The 5,049-nt window shown below is 34.5% G+C and overlaps 1 pseudogene; it reads left to right on the top strand.

The window, feature by feature from the left end:
- Positions 1-2,007: 2,007 nt before the first annotated feature.
- Positions 2,008-4,801, top strand: LOC124531919 (annotated as a pseudogene).
- Positions 4,802-5,049: the final 248 nt, after the last annotated feature.

Raw genomic sequence — 5,049 nt, 5'->3', positions numbered from 1 at the left:
CTCTGACATGTCATTTAATTTCGTTGCAAGATATTTGATATGCGGGGCGTAAAGTAACGACGTTTTATTATTTAAGTCAGGTGCTAGGTTGCTTAACTTCTCTCGAACGGATTCTAACCTATTTCGTACATTATTTAAATTTATAATTTGAACAAAAGAATGGAAATGGGAAATTATTCTAGTGGGTCCTAGGTTGAAGGGGAGAATACCCGGTCCATTTTTTAAGCTTTCAAGTGTTATCACGTCTGCTTGTCCCAGCTTCAGGACCTGAGCCAGCATTAACGCGAGTAGTGTTTTCTGTATCCTGTAACAAACGAGCACTATTAGGTACCCGTTTCAGGCGCGACTTGGGTACGGGTCCTCTCTTTCTCTTTTTTGGCGCAAGCGCCTGTTAAAACTATGAAGCAATTTAGTATAAGGATGTTACGGAACGATTTAGATATAAGGCACTTTGTTTATTGTAATTTTTTACCTACCCTGTCATAAAAATATGTTACACAATAAATTTTTCATTGCAACTAAACTACGCCTTCTTTAATATCTCCTCGTTAAATACTATCAAAATCCGCAACATGGTCCTTCGAGCCGGATGTGAAAAAACCAGTTCAAATTAAAGAAAATTTATCAAGGATTTATTAAATTGTTGGACATCACGAAATATTATATACGCAGCTGGGAATCACTGCATGATTTTGTTGCGTCATCCAGAGGATAACTTCGACGCTGATATAATAAGAAGATTCTGTGGTCAGGATAGCAGAGTACCCAGTGGTAAACTCATAAAGATCTTGATGATTATTAATTCCCAACACTCTAAGGTAGTATTTAACGTAAAATAATTTGCTCAAGGTTAGTATATCTTTGTTAATACTGTAACGTGAATAAAATTCTACGAATATTATTATAATAAAGTTAATTTAACTTGATCAAGCCTAGTTAAATTATTTTATTAATTATGTTGTAAAGATCTATCAAATAGTAGTTATCAAAGAGTATAAAATAACTGCATTATAAACGCTTTGTTAGGTCATAAAGATTAATTGCAACATCACTTTACGGTTATAATTTATTAAGATTTCAGTTTATTTAGCTTTATTAATATTGAAGTGAAAGTAATTTTGTTAAGTTCTTAGAGCACGTGCTAACTTGTAACCTGTAGTTATTTAAATTTTATTTGTTGTACTGTTAAATCTTTAAAATATTGTCGTATTGCTTAATATTACAGTCTGTAACTAGTATAAATTGTTGATTTGTATAAATTCTCACTTTGATTTGTATAAATTCCAGATTGTTACACCATTCTACTCAATGCCTGAGGATAAGGAACTTACTAGGAAACGTGCGAGTTACAAAGGAAGGTTAACTTTCTTTTCTAACTATTTAAATTCATTGGATCCTTCAACTTTGAGCACCTCTGAGGTTAGTGAATTACAGTTGCGTTTGAGTAAGCTCGAGGCTATGTATGAACAATACGATGAAGTGCAGGTGTCATTAAAATGCAATACTGACAATATGGATAGTCAATTGTCAGAACGTAGCGAGTTTGAATCCTTTTATTATAAGTCTTTATCTCGAGCTCAAGAAATACTTGCAAATTATAAGAAAAAGGATCAAGCAAATAGTGACGCGACATTAATATCTAGCAATCATAAATTTGTAAAGTTACCAACGATTCAATTACCAAAATTCAACGGGTCCTACACAAACTGGCTAGAGTTTCATGACACTTTTGTGAGTTTAATACATTCAAATGATGACATGAATGACATTAATAAATTTCATTATTTAAGATCATCGCTAGAAGGATCTGCTGCTGTGGTAATTAACTCAATTCAGTTTTCAGCTGCGAATTATTCTGTGGCTTGGCAACTTCTTTGTGATCGATTTGATAATAAGCATTTATTAACTCAACATCATGTATCAACATTATTTAATATGGATGTCATTCATAAGGAGTCGTCAGTAACATTGAAAATTTTAATAGATCAGATAAATAAAAGTTTGCGTGCATTAGAATCACTAGGTGAACCTGTTAATCAGTGGGATACTCTTTTAATCTATATTATTACACATAAATTAGATAGTAAAACGTATCGTGAATGGGAGGAGTACAAAGGCAATCTCGAAAAGAATTCAAAAATTACGTTTTCCATATTTTTAACTTTTATTAAGAATCGAGCTGATATAATAGAAACATTAGAACTTTCAAATTCCTCAGCTAATAAAAATGCAAACACATTAAAAAATGTTAAAGTTAAGACAATGATTGTACAAGATTACAACAATAAAGGTAACTCTGGTGATGATAAAAATAATTTAAGTTCTGCTTTATTTAAACCTAAACAGTGTCAAAAGTGTAGCGGTGACCATAAATTGAGTTCGTGTCCTGAATTTTTGGCACTGTCATGTGAAGCACGTTTGCAAATTTTACCTAGCTATAAAGTGTGCTTTAATTGTTTGTCTGTGGGTCATTATGCCAACAACTGTAAGAAGGCAGGCTGTAAAATATGTCGTCGCAAACACCACACTCTTGTACACGTTGCTGAACATTCAAAATTTAAAAATACTCCCTCTGTTCACAAAACTGATAATGGCAATGATACTGGTAATAAAGCAACTATGTCCGCTCAATCAAATCAAAGCGCAAACTTATCGTTAACTGCAAAAATTGAACACAGTGTTTTACTTTCGACTGCATTAGTAAATGTGAGGGGGGGAAACAATATAGTTTACACCGCTCGTGCTCTCCTTGACAGCGGCAGCACGTCCTGTCTTATGACCGAAGCATTGTACAAACGATTGGGACTTTCTGGTTACAATGTAAATAATTCAGTGATGGGCATCAATAATTCCTTGTCGCAAATTAATAAAATGTGCTTTGTGGCAATAAAATCTATAAATAATGACTATATGGTAAAGATAAATTGTTTTGTGTTAACATCCATAACTGAGAATGTTCCTAATAACTATATAAATCCATCCAGCCTTAAAATTCCATCTGATATCTGTTTGGCTGATCCAAAGCTTCAAACCCTTTGTCCGGAACAGAATTGCAGAAATTTTAGATAAGACACCCAGTTGTGAGTGGAGACACGTTCCTACCGATAAAAATCCCGCGGATTATATTTCACGTGGTGTCGCATTTAAGTTAATACGGAATTTGAAAGAATGGTGGTCCGGACCAGAATTTTTGATGAAAGATATGTCATGTTGGCCAACTAAACCTTTACATACAGATGATGATACACTACCGGATATGAAATCAAATATTACTATTTTACATGCTTTGGCCAACAATGATGACTTAAATAGATTAATTAATTTTAACTCTTTTTCTAATTTTCTACGGCTTAGGCGTACTTTAGCTTGGGTTTTACGATTTGTTGATCTGAAATGCAAAAAGATAAAGAATATTGGTCCTTTTAGTAGTAAAGAATTACAAAGAGCTTTAAATGTAATAATTCGGGCATCTCAAAGTGAATCATTTATAGAATATACTTTATTAATAAATAAAAAGAAGTTGCCTAAGAAAAGTCCACTAAATAAATTCAAAGTATTTTTAGATGACCAAAATATCATGCGTGTCGGTGGTCGACTCCAAAATTCAAACTATCAGTATGATAAAAAGCATCCTATTCTTCTACATTCCAACCATCGGTTTACAGTGTTAGTATTTGAATATGAACATAAAAGGTTATTTCATGCTGTCCCTCAATTATTATTATCTTCTATTAGAGAAATATATTGGCCTATTAGAGGAGGGAATTTAGCTCGAAAATGTTACTTACAATGTACGCGTTGTAGTCGATTCAGAGGTGAAACAGTTACTCCCACTATGGGTTACTTACCACAGCATCGACTTCTAGGTGGTTTTCCTTTTGAAAATATTGGTTTGGATTATGCAGGTCCAATCCAATCAGCAGTTCGACAAGGCCGAGGTACAAAATTAGTTAAAGTTTATATTGCCATATTTATTTGTTTTACAACAAAATCAATTCACCTCGAGTTAATAGGTGATTTATCTAGTAATACATTTATTTTAGCTTTAAAAAGGTTCATCTCACGTAGAGGAAAGCCGAAAAATATATATTCTGATAACGGCCGTTCATTTGTCGGTGCATACAATGACCTTTCGAGCTTTCTTAAAGCAAATTGTGATTCGGTAACTGAAGAGATGTCAAAGGAAGGTATAAACTTTCATTTTATCCCGGCATACACCCCTCATTTTGCTGGTCTTGCGGAGGCTGGCGTAAAATCAACTAAACATCATTTAGTTAGAGTGTTGGGCCTTTGTCACCTCTCTTACGAAGAATTATACACCACTTTAGTCCAAATAGAAGCCATCTTAAACTCGAGACCACTGACGCCATTATCACCAAATGCCGATGATTTAACGCCATTGACGCCAGGACATTTTTTAATTGGACGCCCCTTAGTGTCATTACCATCGCCAAACTACGAACATCGCCCTGTAAATTCCTTAACTCGCTTCCAACGAATAGAACAGCTGAGACAACATTTTTGGACTCGATGGAGCAAGGCATATATATCGGAACTTCAGATAAGAACCAAATGGAGGTCATGTAAGAGTTCGCTGAAACTCTTTGGTTCTTTTAAAAGAGGATAACTTGCCGCCACTAAAATGGAGAATGGGGAGAATCGTGGTTGTCCATCCCGGTCCAGATGGGATCGTCAGAGTTGCAGATGTCAAGACGTCCAACGGCGTAGTTCGAAGATCATTTAGCAAAATTTGCCCATTACCCGACCTTTCTGAAGATGGAAATTCTGGTTGAAAGGGAATCTTTCAACGTCCGGGGGTATGTTGGCGCAAGCGCCTGTTAAAACTATGAAGCAATTTAGTATAAGGACGTTACGGAACGATTTAGATATAAGGCACTTTGTTTATTGTAATTTTTTACCTACCCTGTCATAAAAATATGTTACACAATAAATTTTTCATTGCAACTAAACTACGCCTTCTTTAATATCTCCTCGTTAAATACTATCAAAATCCGCAACACTCTTTGTATAAATATGTATAGGTAAATC

The sequence above is a fragment of the Vanessa cardui genome, chromosome 8 (genome assembly GCF_905220365.1).
Source record: "Vanessa cardui chromosome 8, ilVanCard2.1, whole genome shotgun sequence".
In the NCBI taxonomy this organism is placed as follows: Eukaryota; Metazoa; Arthropoda; class Insecta; order Lepidoptera; family Nymphalidae; genus Vanessa; species Vanessa cardui.
This window is presented reverse-complemented; position numbering and strand designations above follow the sequence as displayed.